Below are 18,695 nucleotides of genomic sequence, written 5' to 3' on the forward strand. Positions count from 1 at the left end.
ACCTTCAAAGTTACCCTTCTTTAAGTTCTGGACCATGGTCTCTGAATTTACTGTTTCATTCTCCATCCTAATGCAGAATTCCACCATATTATGGTCACTCTTCCCCAAGGGGCCTCGCACAATGAGATTGCTAATTAATCCTCTCTCATTACACAACACCCAGTCTAAGATGGCCTCCCCCCTAGTTGGTTCCTCAACATATTGGTCTAGAAAACCATCCCTTATGCACTCCAGGAAATCCTCCTCCACCGTATTGCTTCCAGTTTGGCTAGCCCAATCTATGTGCATATTAAAGTCACCCATTATAACTGCTACACCTTTATTGCATGCACCCCTAATTTCCAGTTTGATGCCCTCCCCAACATCCCTATTACTGTTTGGAGGTCTGTACACAACTCCTACTAACGTTTTTTGCCCTTTGGTGTTCTGCAGCTCTACCCATATAGATTCCACATCATCCAAGCTAATGTCTTTCCTAACTATTGCATTAATCTCCTCTTTAACCAGCAATGCTACCCCACCTCCTTTTCCTTTTATTCTATCCTTCCTGAATGTTGAATACCCCTGAATGTTGAGTTCCCAGCCCTGATCATCCTGGAGCCACGTCTCCGTAATCCCAATCACATCATATTTGTTAACATCTATTTGCACAATTAATTCATCCACCTTATTGCGGATACTCCTTGCATTAAGACACAAAGCCTTCAGGCTTGTTTTATTAACACCCTTTGTCCTTTTAGAATTTTGCTGTACAGTGGCCCTTTTTGTTCTTTGCCTTGGGTTTCTCTGCCCTACACTTTTCCTCCTCTCCTTTCTGTCTTTTGCTTTTGGCTCCTTTTTGTTTCCCTCTGTCTCCCTGCATTGGTTCCCATCCCCCTGCCATATTAGTTTAAATCCTCACCAACAGCACTAGCAAACACTCCCCCGAGGACATTGGTTCCAGTCCTGCCCAGGTGCAGACCGTCCGGTTTGTACTGGTCCCACCTCCCCCAGAACCGGTCCCAATGCCCCAGGAATTTGAATCCCTCCCTGCTGCACCACTGCTCAAGCCACGTATTCATCTGCGCTATCCTGCGATTCCTACTCTGACTATCAGGTGGCACTGGTAGCAATCCCGAGATTACTACTTTTGAGGTCCTACTTTTTAATTTAGCTCCTAGCTCCTTAAATTCGTTTCGTAGGACCTCATCCCTTTTTTTGCCTATGTCGTTGGTACCAATGTGCACCACGACAACTGGCTGTTCTCCCTCCCATTTCAGAATGTCCTGCACCCGCTCCGAGACATCCTTGACCCTTGCACCAGGGAGGCAACATACCATCCTGGAGTCTCGGTTGCGGCCGCAGAAACGCCTATCTATTCCCCTCACAATTGAATCCCCTATCACTATCGCTCTCCCACTCTTTTTCTTGCCCTCCTGTGCAGCAGAGCCAGCCACGGTGCCATGAACTTGGCTGCTGCTGCCCTCCCCTGATGAGTCATTCCCCTCAACAGTACCCAAAGCGGTGTATCTGTTTTGCAGGGGGATGACCGCAGGGGACCCCTGCACTACCTTCCTTGCTCTACTCTTCCTGCTGGTCTTCCATTCCCTATCTGGCTGTGAACCCTTTCCCTGCGGTAAAGATAAACTTCAGCCTTGAAGTTACGGTTGCCATGTGCCTGATACTTGGTTTGAAATTTCTCAAAGCACTTTGTTTTTTCACATTTAAGCAAATTGAATCAATGTTTCTCCACTCATATTCAGTATTTTTAGTCATTTGGAAAAACACCTGAAGGTAACAATGATGTAATTTACTGTGTTCTGTAAGCATGTGCTACTTTGTTTTATTTTATCTGTTCTGTATTGTTTAGTTAATAAAATATTGTTCCGAATTAAATAGGAGCTATTGAAATGAACTAAGCTATGTTTTATTCAAGGTTAATAATGATAGCTTTTCGAATGATTTCAGCTGTTTTGACGGATTTTTAATTCCTAAGGAAGTTTTGAATTTCCAAACTTCAAAAAAAGAACCAAGTGTTGATTTAAAACAAACTTCTGTTTGTTCACTTGAGTCGTAACGAATTAAATCTTCTGTTTCTAATCAATTTACAAGTGGAGTATAGTCACAGATGGAGCACGTGTAACCAGGCATGGGTATCTCCACGCTAACGAACAAAGGAAAAAGCTTACATTTATAGACTATTTTCTTATCAAACTGGAGCCGGCTTTGCCAAATATGGTAGTCTCTGGCTACTGCATCTTACAGAGACACAAGTTTACATCAGCAACACATTTAGAAGCATTGTGGCCTGCTATGGTGATCATAAACCACTAGTTCTGGACTTTTCTTATCCAAACAATATTTCTAATCCATTCTATTATGAATATCGAAGCCTGGTTGATCGCAAAACACCAGCTGTTGCTAAGTGAAATCTGTCACTCTCTCCCTAATAATACGAACCACATTTTCCCTCTATTGAATGAATGAAACATAAACCCCTTTCAGAAGCTGAATTAACCAGGGTCCACATGTCAACCTGTCCCACAGGTTTTTTTATGGGTTACATTACCTGTTGACAAAGTGTTTTATATCCTTCTTTGTCTTTACTAATCCCAGTTTCGTCTCAGCGTCCTTCCCTTCCCTTATATTTTCAATGTCCCTTATTGACTTCCTTACAGCATAATGCAATGACCATAATCCCTGAAGCTATGATCCGTGCTATCACCAATCCCAGCTGGAACAATCTAACTAGATACTACTTTCCACCATTCCTGATTCTCAAGTCTTGGGATTGCCTGTTCTGTCTCTCTCTTCCTCTATGATTTGCACTGTGTGTTTCTGGGATGACCTAATTCGCTGAATTATGAGCTTTAAAGCCAGAAACAGGGAGAATATAGTGTCCTATATGTGGAATGACTTGAATGGCTTCATCCTCCAGAGGCAGCCTTGTCTGCAGATAAGTTGCGTTATGATGATGTACCAGAATCAACGTTTAGCACTGATACATGTGTTCCTCGGTGGAATCAAGCTAAAGTGATGTTCCAGTCTGGGGCATCGGGTTGAACCCACAGTCATATACGTGACAGTAGTAGTCACACAATACTGTCCTTTTCCTTTATACATGGTATTAGTTTGGCCTTCGCCCCATTTATTTATTTCAATCTGGCATTCTGGAGATTCCTTGTCGAGGGTGAACCCACAAGCTGGAACAGCTACAAACCCATGTTGTCCCTTTCAGAGTACAACACTGCATATCTGGTGCTATCCAAGTTACTCCCTTCTTAATCAGATATCTTGGATATTCCTCATACTGTTTATGGATCGGACCTAGCTCAGTCTTCCATCCTTGCAAACGGTTCTACCCTATACACCGTCCAAGGTTTCGTTTCATTTCCATTTTTCCTTAGCAAAAACAAGACTAGTCCCACTGGTCTAATATCTTCACTTCTTTCTCCTTCCCTCGGGGACAAAATCCCCATTCCTATTGGCTGCATCACATCAAAGCATATGACTTGGTTCCCCTAAACCATTTTCTCAGTTGTTCTTCATGAATAAACAAAGGGATTTGATTAGTCTCTCTCTTGTCCAGTCCCTTCTGCACTACATTCATCATAAATGTCAGAGGCTACACATGATACCTCCAGTAAGCCACATCATGTTCCCATTCACTTTCTATATCTATTCTGTTCACTCCTGCTAACCTTGCTGTGGCTCATATTCTGAGCTATCCTGTCAGCTCTCACTTTCCTTGTGATTTAAACTGATTCTCCTTGTGTTCCCCATCTTCCTCATCCCTTGGTTCCTGTTTTCTTTTCTTTACAAACACATCCTTTACTATTTCTCTTCCCATTTTGTCTATTAATTGTGAATATCTCCCTTCACATAATCTAGTTGATAGATTCAAGCTCATGTTTAAATCTTTTGATTTCAATGTACAATTTAAAAACACACATTGTTATATAATACATTTCCTGATTCAGTTACTTCTAGTCCATTACATGTGGGTTCTTTTACTGGATGGGACAGGTCGAGTTCTTTTTGTGAGGTGGGATGTCATTTTATTTAAGTCCCACATATGATGATCACTATCAGCGTTTGTACTTGGCAAACCAATAGTAAACATTACTGATCAACATACGACATTTCTTACTTTAAAATAACCTGCCGTCATTACATTTTAAGTTTGTATTGAAGTATTTTATTATGGTCTTGAATTACTTATTGTCCTGGTGTGATACTAACTCTTTAAGTGAACACTATTAATTTAGTGTTTCGGGTCAGGATGTGTCCCAACCCACCTGGTTCAGGGGAGTCTTCCTGGTCTCCCAATCTTCCCAAGGAGCAGGCTTTAGGGTTCTTTCTCTATTACCACCAAAATTATGCTTTTGAGGATCTATACCTCGGTTTATCACGGATTCCAAAACTAACCCTTTTGAGGTCCTCTGCTTCCTCCTGGAGATCGCCTCTCACTTGGATCCATGTTTTGTTATGGAGCCTGTAAGGTCTGGCCTCCTTCTCTCCCACCTTCAGCTTGTAGCTGATCTGTACACAGCCATGGCCACCTTGTCCAGACAGAAACAGGCTGACTTTTTTTATTTTTAGCCTCTCTACAAGCTTTCTTTGTTCAGTACTTAGTGGCAGCATTGAAACTGACAACCATTCTAGCTGTAAGGAAATCCGAATTTGATCAGCATTCTCGCTACTGTTAATTCTAACGCCTCTGACAGGTAGCAGTGTGTTTAACTCCATCCTGATTATTTCAAAGTCGGTTTCTCTATGGAGAACGTGTCACGGCCTTGACGGTTTAAAAAGTTCTCTCACTCTCCTGAGCCACATTAGCCATTTCATGTTGTGCTGTTGTCGATAACTGAGCATGCCTGAGACTCGTTCACACACACACACAGCGGTATCCCAATATCATGCCACATGTGACATCTGACCCAAGCCATTTGAGGTGATCTTATCAAAAGATCGTGGGGTGTCTGAAGATCTTTGCTCATCTCCCTCTGCACGGTCCTGATGTCTCGGGTAGGGGCCAGGCGATCAAATTCAGTTTTCTTATTGTTCAGTGTAGGCAATGACACAAACATCTCAGAGAAATCTTAGCAATTTCCTACACTTCCCTGACTTTAACAAGAATTTACATTAACACCAGATTGTACCCAGGTGATTTATGACAATTCACCCAGGAACAATTAGTGAAGAAACATTTCTATTTGGAGGTGTAACTTTCCTGTTTTCCTCTTATATCCTCACTCATTTCCTCTCATTACATTTTATACAGTGTTCACCATTTCATTCATGAGCCCAGAGGAACTTTACTGTCGCATACAATATTATCATACTGTCTTTAAACATCGATCAAACATTCCCACTTGCTCCAAGTTTTGACCCAGTTTCTTTGTTTAATTTTATTTAACCGAACCTCTTCTTGGACCTTTTATTCTCCAAAATATGCCACGAGGAAGGGTGTTAGTTACCTTTAGCATAACAGTCGCCCCAAAAAACTTATTTCTGAATACATAGTTTGGACAGAACCACAGAGACGGGACTTTTTCAAAAATAAAACTTAATTATCTCAATTTTCAGCTAAATTTTCCTTCCCATGTGTTTGACCAGCGACGCTTAGCAATATATATATATATATATATATATAAAAAATCAGTTTTAATTTCACAAACAAATTATGCCCAGACTTTGTCATTTTACAAAGAAGACAAAAGTAACAATCGCGTTTGGATGCAAGTCATTTATCTTCTCCTTCGAGCAGTGTGTCTTGGACAATAGGATTACATCGGATATAGGACCCAGAAACAGGCCATTCGGCCCAACCAGTCCATGCCGGCGTTTATGCTCCACTCGAGCCCCCTCCCTTCTTTCCTCATCTAACTATATCCACATAGCCCTCGATTCCCTTTTCCCTCATGTTTCTCTAGCCTCCCCTTAAATGCATCGATACTATTCGCTTCAACCCCTCCCTGTGGCAGTGAGTTCCACATTCTCACCACTCTCCGGGTAGAGATTTCTTCTGAATTCTCTATTTCATTTCTTGGTGACTATCTTATGTTGATGGCCTCTAATTATGCTGGTCCCCACAAGTGGAAACACTGTATCTTCTCTATCATAATCTTTCATCATTTTAGGTCACCCCTCAGCCTTCTTTTTTCAAGAGAAGAGAGACCCGGCCTGTCCATCCTTTCCCGATAGGTATACGGTCACCTTTCTGGTATCATCCTTGTAAATCTTCTCTGCACCCTCTCCAGTGCCTCCATATCCTTTTTATAATATGGTGACCAGAATTGCACACACAAAGTCTAACCAAGGTTCAATACAAGTTTAGCATAACTTCACCACTTTTCCATTCTATAACAATTCAATTCTATAACAATCAATCCCAATAATTTAACTCAATACTTTAAATTCTTAAGTCCAACTTTGTCAGCATGCTGCGACATTCGATGTCTGCAGATAACTGGAGATAATTTTGTTTTAACTGCTGGATCTTTTGCTATGCCATCAACCTCTTATCCAACTGGAACTGGCATTGCCTGATATGGTAGTCTTTGGCTACGGCATAGTCCAGAGACACAAGTCTGCATTTTCTTCAACATTCATCAACAATGTTGGAAGCACTGGTCTTCCTGTGACAAGCACAAACCACTAGTCTCTGAACTTTTCTTATTCTAACATAATATTTCTAATCTAAACATTCTATGAAGAAAATATCCTCAGCCAGTTGGTTGCAAACACCAACTGTTGCTCAATGAAATCTCTCTTTAATGATAACAACCATATTTTCGCCGCTATGGAATGAACTAAACATGAACACCTTTCAGAAGCTGAATTAACCGAATTCCCGATGCCAATACCCCTCTCATCTTCCATTCACTTCAACTGAAAGGAAAACGCCAGATTGTATCAGTCGGGATTTGAAAGATATTTACAACAGATGCTAGATATTCTTAGAGTTAGCATTGTTCTCTATTCTGTCTACTCGAGGAGTTTGATAACAGACTTTCTCCTGTGAATGCAGAGCTGGAATATTGGGCCGGGATGTATTTACTTGTTCATCTTGTTGACTCGAAACCATTGGCAATTATTTGATGTGATCTGTATTTTCTTAAATACATTTCCTGAGTGGATTCAAATTTAAATTGAACCCAGGTTTGCAGGCGTGATGCTCCATTCACACATCGAAGGTGAGAGAGATGCTGTGGGACACACACTAAGTCCAGTATCTGAAAGTGATTCACAGACTGGGTTTTGTGTTCAGGGCTCCCAGTCATGTTACCGACACCTTCCCACAATACCAAGGCTAGGAGAGGCACTCTGGAAGGTAAGGGGAACTGGCATTTGTCCACGAGAGTAACCGAAGGTATGAGAACTGAAATAATCCAGAGTTAGAAAGGAGAAAAGGCCCCAAAATGGTGCAGTCAGTAACAGGACATTAATTAGTCTCCTCTTATCTTGGAACATTAAATATCGACACACTCTGTTATTGAAACATCTAAATATTATATTCCAGCCCAGTTATAGGGGTTATTTTCATCAGAAACAAACTTCAACTGTCGGAATGGACACGATTCAGTCAGGATGTGATTAACAGCTGCAATAACAGCAGAATCCAACCCCTGCAGTCACTTGTGAACTCGCTGGTGTGCCAGCAGGTGGAATGACCGAGTGAATCGCTTCCCACACTCCGAGCAGGTGAACTGCCTCTCACCAGTGTGAACCCGCTGGTGTGTCAGCAGGCAGGATGACACACTGAATCCCTTCCCACACTCAGAGCAGATAAATGGCCTCTCCCCAGTGTGAACTCGCTGGTGTATCAGCAGGTTGGATGACCGAGTGAATCCCTTCCCACACACGGGGCAGGTGAATGGCCTCTTCCCAGGGTGAACTCGCTGGTGTATCAGCAGGTCGGATGACCGAGTGAATCCCTTCCCACACACGGGGCAGGTGAACGGCCTCTCCCCAGTGTGACTGTGTTGATGAATTTGCAGTGCAGATGGGTAGCTAAATCCCTTCCCACAGTCCCCACATTTCCACGGTTTCTCCGTGGTGCGGGTGTGGTTCTGTCTCTCCAGGTTGGATGATCAGTTGAAGCCTCCTCCACACACAACACGTTTACAGTTTTCCCCGCTGTGAATGGTACGATGGTGTTTCAGGCTGTGTAACTGGTTAAAGCTCTTTCCACAATCAGTGCACTAAAACACTCTCAATCGGGTGTTTGTGTCTCTGCTTTTTCAGTCACACTGATGTTTGTAATCTTTCCCCACAGGCAAAACAAAAAAACATTTCTCCTTCCACATTCAAAGGCCGATGATATTCAAGTCCTGATGAATTGAGTGACTCTATCAGATCTTGACGTGACGTTTAGTTTGAGTTTCCCTCCTTCAAATCCTCCCCTTCTAACATCCTGCAAAAAGTGTTTACAAAAGTCATCACTGGAAGTGCAGGATCGAAATTCAACAGAGACAATTCTAGTTTCTATGGAACATTCTTTCCTTCTGCTGTGTGGTTTTAAGTATTGACTTAATAAAAATAATAAAGAGGGAAAAGGTAGATTGAGAGTAAACTGGCAAGAAATATAAACACAGTCAGAGCTTCTACAGGTATATAAAAAGGAAGAGATAGCTAAAATAAACGTTGGTCCCTTAGAGGATGAGATGGGGAATTAATAATGAGAAACAGGGAAATGGCAGAGTCTTTAAACAAATATTTTGTGTGGTCTTCACGGTGGAAGACACTAAAAGCACCCCAATAATATTAATGAAGGGGTCACAGGGAGTGAGGAACTTAAAACAATCATTATCACGAGAGAAAAAGTACTAGACAAACTATTGGGACTAAATGTGGACCTCCCTAGGGTCTTAAAAGAAGTGGCTGCAGAGAAAATGGATGGATTGGTTGTAATCTAACAAAATTCCCTGGATTCTGGCAAGGTCCCAGTGGATTGGAAAACCTCGAATGTAACACCACTATTCAACAAGGGAGGGAGGGAGAGAGAAAGCAGGAAACTATAGAGCAGTTAGCCAAACATCTATCATTGGAAAAATGCTGGAGGCCATTATTAAGGAAATAGTAGCAGGACATTTAGAAAATCATAATAGTCAAGCAGAGATGGCATGGTTTTATGAAAGGGAAATCAGGTTTGACAAATTTGCTGGAATTCTTTGAGGATGTAACGAGCAGGGTGGATGAAGAGGAACCAGTAGCAGTTGTGTATTTGCATTTCCAGAAGTCATTCGATAAGGTGCCAGATAAAAGGTTACTGCACAATATAAGAGCTCACAGGGTTGGGGGTAATATATTAGCATAGATGTAGGATTGGCAAACTAACAGAAAAAACAGATAAATGGGTCATTTTCAGGTTGGCAAACTGTAACTAGTGGGGTGCCACAGGGATCAGTGCTGGGGCCTCAACTATTTACAATCTATATTAATGACTTGGATGAAGGGACGGAGTGCACTGCAGCCAAATATGCTGCTGATACCAAGATAGGTGGGAAAGCAAGTTGTGAGGAGACAAAGACAAAGAATCTGCAAAGGGTTATGGACAGGCTCAGTGAGTGGGCAAAAATTTGGCAGATGGAGTATAATGTGGGAAAATGTGAGGTTATGCACTTTGGTAGGAAGAATAAAAAGGCAAATTATTATTTAAATGGAGACTACAAAATGCTGCGGTACAGAGGGATCTGGGGGTCCTTGTGCATGAAACACAAAAAGTTAGCATCAGGTACAGCAAGTAATCAGGAAGGCAAATGCAATGTTGGCCTTTATTGTAAGGGGAATGGAGTATAAAAGTAGAGAAGTCTTGCTACAACTGTACAGGGTGTTCGTGAGATGATTTTGAGGAATAGACAAAATATCTAAGCATTGATAAATGCATCATCTAACATCTCCAACTGAGCTAACCTGCTGTAACTATGTCAGTATTTGTGTCAGCTGTGACTCAGTGGGTAACACACTTGCCTCTGGGTCACAAGGTTGTGGGTTGATGTCGCACTCCAGAGACATGAACACAAAAATCTCGGCTGATGCTCCAGTGCAGTGCTGAGGGACTGCTGTACTGTCGGAGGTGCTGTCTTTTGGATAAGATGTTAAATCGAGGCCCCGTCTGCTCCCTCAGGTGTACGTAAAAGGTCCCATTGCACTATTTCAAGCAGAACAGGGGAGTTATCCCCGATGTCCTGGCCAATATTTTCCCTCAACATCAGTAAAGCAGATTATCTGGTCATTATCACATTGTAAATTGGTTGCTGCGTTTCCTACATTATGATAGAGACTACACTTCAAAAATAACTTAATTGACTGTGAAGGGCTTTGGGGCATCTGGTGGTGGTGAAAGGTGCAAAATAAATGCAAGTCTTTTTATTTTCTATATGTCTTTTATTACTCTCCCTTCTCCCATTGTGCCTCCTTTTGTCTGCTGTCACTTCCCCACTTCCTCTTCCCCACCCAACTTTACAGTTCATGTCTTGTGTACATGGTCTCTCTCTCTCTCTCTCCTTTCCCTCACTCTATCGCTCCCTTTAAGCTGTCCATCTGCCATATCTCCCAGTTCTGATCAAATGCTCTCCCTGACCCATCACCATTTCTCCTTCCTCTATAGACAACAACAACTTTCATTTATATAGCACCTTTAAGAACATAAGAGTTATGAGCAGGAGTAGGCCATACGGCCCCTCGAGCCTGCTCCACCATTCAATAACATCATGGCTGATCATCAACCTCAACTCCACTTTCCCGCCCGATCTCCATATCCCTCGATTCCCCAAACACCAAAAATGTATCTATCTCAGCCTTGAAATAACTCTGTAAAATGTCCCCTGGTGCTTCACAGGAGCATTATCAGATAAAATTTGACACCGATGGTCAAAGAGGCACATTTTAAAGAGGGTTAAAAAGGAAAAGAGTGGCTCAAGTAAATGTTGGTCCCCTGGAGGATGAGACTGGGGAATTAATAATGGAGAACAGGGAAATGGCAGAGACGTTGAATAAATATTTTGTATCGGTCTTCACGGTAGAAGACACTAAAAACATCCCAATAGTGGATAATCAAGGGGCGATAGGTAGGGAGGAATTTAATACAATTACTATCAGTAATGAAGTGGTACTAGGTAAAATAATGGGACTAAAGGTGGACAAATCCCCTGGACCTGATGCCTTACATCCCAGGGTCTTAAGAGAAATGGCTGCAGAGTGGATGCATTGGTTTAAATCTACCAAAATTCCCTGGATTCTGGGCAGTCCCAGCAGACTGGAAAACCACAAATGTAACGCCCCTATTTAAAAAAGGAGGCAGACAAAAAGCAGGAAACTATCGACCAGTTAGCCTCACATCTGTCGTTGGGAAAATGTTGGAGTCCATTATTAAGGAAGCAGTAATGGGACATTTGGAAAACCATGATTCAATCAAGCAGAGTCAGCATGGTTTTATGAAAGGGAAATCATGTTTGACAAATTTGCTGGAGTTCTTTGAGGATGTAAAGAGCAGGATGGATAAGGGGGAACCAGTGGATGTGGTGTATTTGGATTTCAAGAAGGCATTCGATAAGGTGCCACATAAGAGGTTACTGCACAAGATAAAAGCTCACTGGGTTAGGGGCAATATATTAGCATGGATAGAGGATTGGCTAACTAAGAGAAAACACAGTCGGGATAAATGGGTCTTTTTACAGTTGACAAACAGTGATTAGTGGAGTGCCGCAGGGATCGGTGCTGGGTCCTCAACTATTTACAATCCATAGTAATGACTTGGATGAAGGGACAGAGTGTAATGTAGCCAAGTTTGCTGATGATACAAAGATGGGTGGGAAAGCAAATTGTGAGGAGGACACAAAAAATCTGCAAAGGCTCAGTGAGTGGGCAAAAATTTGGCAGATGGAGTATAATGTGGGAAACTGTGAGATTATCCACTTTGCCAGAAATAAAAGAAAAGCAAATTATAATTTAAATGGAGAAAAATTGCAAAGTGCTGCAGTACAGAGAGACCTGGGGGTCCTTGTGCAAGAAACACATAAAGTTAGTATGTAGGTACAGCAAGTAATCAGGAAGGCAAATAGAATGTTGGCCTTTATTGCAAGGGGAATGGAGTATAAAAGCAGAGAAGTCTGCTACACCTGTACAGGGTATTGGTGAGGCCACACCTGGAGTACTGCGTACAGTTTTAGTCTGCTTATTTAAGGAGGGATATACTTGCATTGGAGGCTGTCAGAGAAGGTTCACTAGGTTGATTCCGGATATGAGGGGGATGTCTGGTGAAAATAAGTTGAATAGGTTGGGCCTATACTCATTGGAGTTCAGAAGAATGAGATGGGATTTTGTTGAAACATATAAGATAATGAGGGGGTTCGAAAAGGTGGATGCAGAGAGGATATTTGCATCCACTCATAGGGGAAACTAAAACTAGAGGACATAGTCTTAGAATAAGGGGCCGCCCATTTAGAACTGAGATGAGGAGAAATTTCTTCTCTCAGAAGGTTGTTAATCTGTGAAATTCTCTGCCCCAGAGAGCTGTGGAGGCTGGGTCATTGAATATATTTAAGGTGCAGATAGACAGATTTTTGAACAATAAGGGAATTAAGGGTTATGGGGAGTGGGGAGGGAAGTGGAGCTCAGTCGATGACCAGATGAGCCATGATCTTATTGAATGGTGGAGCAGACTCGAGGGGCCAAATGGCCTACTCCTGCTCCTATTTCTTATGTTCTTAGGGTCTTAAAGGAGGAGGGAGAGGTGTAGGGAGGGAATTCTGGAGCTTAGGGCCTAGCCACCAATGGTGGTGAGATTAAAATCAGGAATGTGCAGGATGCCAGAGATCCTGGAGGGTTATAGGGCTGGAGGAGGTTACAGAGATAGGGAGGGGCGAGGCCACGGAGGGATTTGAAAACAAGGATGAGAATTTTTTAATTGAGCTTCGTGCCCAGTCATCATTTCTCCTTCCTTTACAGACGCTCCCTGACCACTCTCCATTTCTCCTTCCTTTACAGACGCTCCCTGACCACTCTCCATTTCTCCTTCCTTTACAGACGCTCCCTGACCACTCTCCATTTCTCCTTCCTTTACAGACGCTCCCTGACCACTCTCCATTTCTCCTTCCTTTACAGACGCTCCCTGACCACTCTCCATTTCTCCTTCCTTTACAGACGCTCCCTGACCACTCTCCATTTCTCCTTCCTTTACAGACGCTCCCTGACCACTCATCATTTCTCCTTCCTTTACAGACGCTCCCTGACCAATCTCCATTTCTCCTTCCTTTACAGACGCTCCCTGACCACTCCCCATTTCTCCTTCCTTTACAGACGCTCCCTGACCACTCTCCATTTCTGCTACATTTTTTGAAATATTTAAAGAGTTTAATAAATCTTTGAAGGTCGCAGGACAGGTTAACAAAGCTGTTAATAAAGCGTAAAGGATCCTGGGCTTTATAAATCGAGGCTCAGAGTACTAAAGCCGGGAAGTTATGCTAAAGCTATATAAAACACTAGCTCAACCCCAGCTGGAGGGTTGGGTCCAATTCTGGGCACACTTCAGGAAGGACACAAAGGCTTTGGAGAGGGGACAGAAGAGATTTACTGGAATGGTGCCAGGGATGAGGAACTTCATTTATGTGGAGACTGGAGAAGCTGGGATTGTTCTGCTTGGAGCAGAGAAGGTTAAGACGAGATTTGATAGAGGTGTTAAAAATCATGAAGATTAGATAGAATAAATAGAGACACTGTTTCTATCGGCTGATAACCAGAGGGCACAGATTTGAGGCGATTGGCAAAAACAGAGGTCACATGAGGAAAACCATTTTCCCACAAGGAGTGGTTAGGGTTTGGAATGCACTGCCTGACGGAGCGGTGGAGACAGAGTCAATCGTAGCCTTCAAAAGTGAATTGGACAAACACTTGAAGCAGAATGATATTGCAGGGTTTTGGGGAAAGAGCGGGGGAAGCGGGATAACCGGATTGCTTCCCGAAAGTATCGGCACAGACTCGATGGGCCGAATGGCCCCCTTCTGTGCTGCAATATTCTGTGATTCTAGAATTCTTTACAGACGCTCCCTGCTCAGTCACCATTGAACCTTCATTTACAGACGCTCCCTGGTCCATTACTATTTCTCGTTGATTTACAGACACTCCCTGAGAGTTTGACGCAGACACAGCGCATGCACTGACCGCTCCTTCGGGCTGGAGCGGACCCAGGACCCGGCAGGCAGGTGGAGAATGTTCCCCGGTTTATATCCCCCCCGGTGTGGGGAGAATGTTCCCCGGTTTATATCCCCCCTCCCCGGTGTGGGGAGAATGTTCCCCGGTTTATATCCCCCCCCCCGGTGTGGGGAGAATGTTCCCCGGTTTATATCCCCCCTCCCCCCGGTGTGGGGAGAATGTTCCCCGGTTTATATCCCCCCCGCCCCCCCCCGGTGTGGGGAGAATGTTCCCCGGTTTATATCCCCCCCCGGTGTGGAGAGAATGTTCCCCGGTTTATATCCCCCCTCCCCGGTGTGGGGAGAATGTTCCCCGGTTTATATCCCCCCTCCCCCCGGTGTGGGGAGAATGTTCCGCGGTTTATATCCCCCCTCCCCCCGGTGTGGGGAGAATGTTCCCCGGTTTATATTCCCCCCCCGGTGTGGGGAGAATGTTCCCCGGTTTATATCCCCCACCCGGTGTGGGGAGAATGTTCCCCGGTTTATATCCCCCCCACCCCCCGGTGTGGGGAGAATGTTCCCCGCTTGATATCCCCCCCCCGGTGTGGGGAGAATGTTCCCCGGTTTATATCCCCCCCACCCCCCGGTGTGGGGAGAATGTTCCCCGGTTTATATCCCCCCCCGGTGTGGGGAGAATGTTCCCCGGTTTATTTCCCCCCTCCCCCCGGTGTGGGGAGAATGTTCCCCGGTTTATATCCCGCCCCCCGGTGTGGGGAGAATGTTCCCCGGTTTATATCCCCCCCCTCCCCCGTTGTGGGGAGAATGTTCCCCGGTTTATATCCCCCGGTGTGGGGAGAATGTTCCCCGGTTTATATCCCCCCCCTCCCCCGGTGTGGGGAGAATGTTCCCCGGTTTATATCCCCCCCCTCCCCCGGTGTGAGGAGAATGTTCCCCGGTTTATATCCCCCCCGGTGTGGGGAGAAAGTTCCCCGGTTTATATTCCCCCCCGGTGTGGGGAGAATGTTCCCCGGTTTATATCCACCCCCCCGGTGTGGGGAGAATGTTCCCCGGTTTATATCCCCCCCCGGTGTGGAGAGAATGTTCCCCGGTTTATATCCCCCCTCCCCGGTGTGGGGAGAATGTTCCCCGGTTTATATCCCCCCTCCCCCCGGTGTGCGGAGAATGTTCCGCGGTTTATATCCCCCCTCCCCCCGGTGTGGGGAGAATGTTCCCCGGTTTATATCCCCCCTCCCCCCGGTGTGGGGAGAATGTTCCCCGGTTTATATCCCCCCCACCCCCCGGTGTGGGGAGAATGTTCCCCGGTTTATATCCCCCCACCCGGTGTGAGGAGAATGTTCCCCGGTTTATATCCCCCCACCCGGTGTGGGGAGAATGTTCCCCGGTTTATATCCCCCCCACCCCCCGGTGTGGGGAGAATGTTCCCCGCTTGATATCCCCCCCCCGGTGTGGGGAGAATGTTCCCCGGTTTATATCCCCCCCACCCCCCGGTGTGGGGAGAATGTTCCCCGGTTTATATCCCCCCACCCGGTGTGGGGAGAATGTTCCCCGGTTTATATCCCCCCCCCGGTGTGGAGAGAATGTTCCCCGGTTTATATCCCCCCCCGGTGTGGGGAGAATGTTCCCCGGTTTATTTCCCCCCTCCCCCCGGTGTGGGGAGAATGTTCCCCGGTTTATATCCCGCCCCCCGGTGTGGGGAGAATGTTCCCCGGTTTATATCCCCCCCCTCCCCCGGTGTGGGGAGAATGTTCCCCGGTTTATATCCCCCCCCTCCCCCGGTGTGAGGAGAATGTTCCCCGGTTTATATCCCCCCCGGTGTGGGGAGAAAGTTCCCCGGTTTATATTCCCCCCCGGTGTGGGGAGAATGTTCCCCGGTTTATATCCACCCCCCCGGTGTGGGGAGAATGTTCCCCGGTTTATATCCAGCACCCCGGTGTGGGGAGAATGTTCCCCGGTTTATATCCCCTCCCCCCGGTGTGGGGAGAATGTTCCCCGGTTTATATCCCCCCCCTCCCCCGGTGTGGGGAGAATGTTCCCCGGTTTATATCCCCCCCCCCGGTGTGGGGAGAATGTTCCCCGGTTTATATCCCCCCCCTCCCCCGGTGTGGGGAGAATGTTCCCCGGTTTATATCCCCCCCCCCGGTGTGGGGAGAATGTTCCCCGGTTTATATCCCCCCCCCGGTGTGGGGAGAATGTTCCCCGGTTTATATCCCCCCCCCCGGTGTGGGGAGAATGTTCCCCGGTTTATATCCCACCCCCCGGTGTGGGGAGAATGTTCCCCGGTTTATATCCCCCCCCCCGGTGTGGGGAGAATGTTCCCCGGTTTATATCTGGGCCCGGGGGCTGCACTCGGTGTTGTTGTCCCCAGCGTTTCTTTAACCCGCTCCCTGGATCTCGCTCACCTCCTGCGTCAGCGTCTGTCACCGCCGCCTGCACATGCTCAGCTCACACTGCCCGGGTGATTGACGGCAGTTCCCCACCAATAGGAAGAGTGAGGCGGGGCTGGAGGACCGGATGGGCGGTTGGTCCTCCAACTAATTGGAGTGTGTGAGGGGCGGGGCTTCCGGCAGGCTGTAACTAGTGGGGTGCAGCAAGGATCAGTGCTGGGGCCTCAGCTATTTATAATCTATATTAATGACCTAGATAAAGGGACCCAGTGTAATATTTGCTGACGATACAAAGCTCGGTGAGACAGTAAGCTGGGAGCAGAACACAAGAGTGCAAAGATATATAGACAGACGATGTGAATGGGCAGTAAGGTGGCAGATTGAGTATAATGTCGGGAAATGTGAGGTTATTCACTTTGGTAGGAAGAATAGAAAAACAGAATATCTTTTAAATGGTGAGAAACTTTAAATGTTGGTGTTGAGAGAGATTTGGGTGTCCTTGTGCAAGAAACACAGAAAGCGAGCATGCAGGTACAGCAAGCAGTAAGGGGGTGGAGTATAAGAGTCAGGATCTATTGCTGCAATTGTACAGGGCCTTGGTGAGACCACACCTGGAGTACTGGGCAGTTTCAGTCTCCTTATCAAAGGAAAGATATACTTGCCTTGGAGATGGTGCAATGGAGGTTCACAAGATTGATTCCTGGTATGAGAGAGCTGTCTTACGATTGAGAGATTGTGTAGAATGGACCGATACTCTCTGGAGTTTAGAAGAATGAGAGGGGATCTCATTGAAACATACAAGATTCTGAAGGGTATTGACAGGGGAGATGCTGAGAGCTCGATTTCCCCGGGATGGAGTGACTAGAACTCGGGGGCTCAAGATAAGGGGCAGGCCATTTAAGACAGAGATGAGAAATCTCTTCACTCAGAGGGTTGTGAATCTTTGGAATTCTCTGCCCCAGAGGGCTGTGGATGCTCAGTCTATTCAAGGCTGAGATAGATAGATTTTTGGACTCTCGGGGAATCAAGGGATATGGAGATCAGGTGGGAAAGTGGAGTTGAGGGCAATGATCTTGTTGAATGGCGGAGCAGGCTCGAGGGGCCGTATGACCTACTCCTGCTCCTATCTCTGATATTCTAATATTGACATTTGAGGGGCTCTAGATTTATTAGTCCCACCCTTTATCTTAAGGGAACATAGTTGCTCTGAACCCTCGCTATCTCCTCCTTGAATGTCTCCCACTGCTCTGACACTAATTTACCTTCAAGTAGCTGTTTCCAGTCCACTTTGGTTAAATCACATCTCTGCTTAGTAACATTAGCTTTACCCCAATTGAGAACTTTTATTCCTGGTCTATCTTTGTCCTTTTCCATAACTACCCTAAATCTAACTGAATTATGATCACCAGCACCAAAATGCTCTCCCACTGATACCCCTTCCACCTGCCCAAGCTTCATTCATTAAACCTAAGTCCAGAACCACCCCCTCTCTTGTTGGGCTTGCTACGTAATGGCTAAAAAAGTTCTCCTGAATGCATTTTAAGAATACTGCTCCTTCTATATCTTTCACACTAATTCTATCCAAGTTAATATTTGGGTAGTTGAAATCCCCGACTATTACTGCCCGATTATTTTTGCTCGTATCAGAAATGTGCCAACATATTTGCTCTTCTGTCTCCCTCTGACTGTTTGGGGGTCTATAGTACATCCCCAGCAGTGTGATCGCCCCTTTTTCTGTTCTTCACTTCTCCCATGTGGCCTCATTTGATGATCCTTCGAACATATCATCCCTCCCCACAGCTGGAATTGTTTCTTTAATCAACACTGCGACGCGCCCGCCTTTTTTTATCCCCATTTCTATCTCGTCTTAAAACCCTGTAACCAGGAATGTTGAGCTGCCATTCCTGCAGTTCTTTTAGCCGTGTTTCACTAATAGTTACAATATCATACCCCCACATGTCTGTCTGTGCCCTCAGCTTATCTGCCTTAATCCCCAGACTCCTTGCATTGGCATTGAAGGATTTCTAGATTGATTCCTGTGATGAGAGGACTGTCTTATGATGAGAGTTTGTGGAGAATGGGCCTATACTCTCTGGAGTTTAGAAAAATGAGTGATCTCATTGAAACACACTGGCACTGGCATTTAGCGCTGCCAAACTCCCTTATTGTCTATTTT

General features: G+C 45.4%; 1 pseudogene; it reads right to left on the reverse strand.

The window, feature by feature from the left end:
• Nucleotides 1-7,343: 7,343 nt before the first annotated feature.
• Nucleotides 7,344-18,695, reverse strand: part of LOC139235364 (zinc finger protein 229-like) — a 239,924-nt pseudogene continuing 228,572 nt past the window's right edge.

This window comes from Pristiophorus japonicus, chromosome 23 (genome assembly GCF_044704955.1).
Source record: "Pristiophorus japonicus isolate sPriJap1 chromosome 23, sPriJap1.hap1, whole genome shotgun sequence".
Classification (NCBI taxonomy): Eukaryota; Metazoa; Chordata; class Chondrichthyes; family Pristiophoridae; genus Pristiophorus; species Pristiophorus japonicus.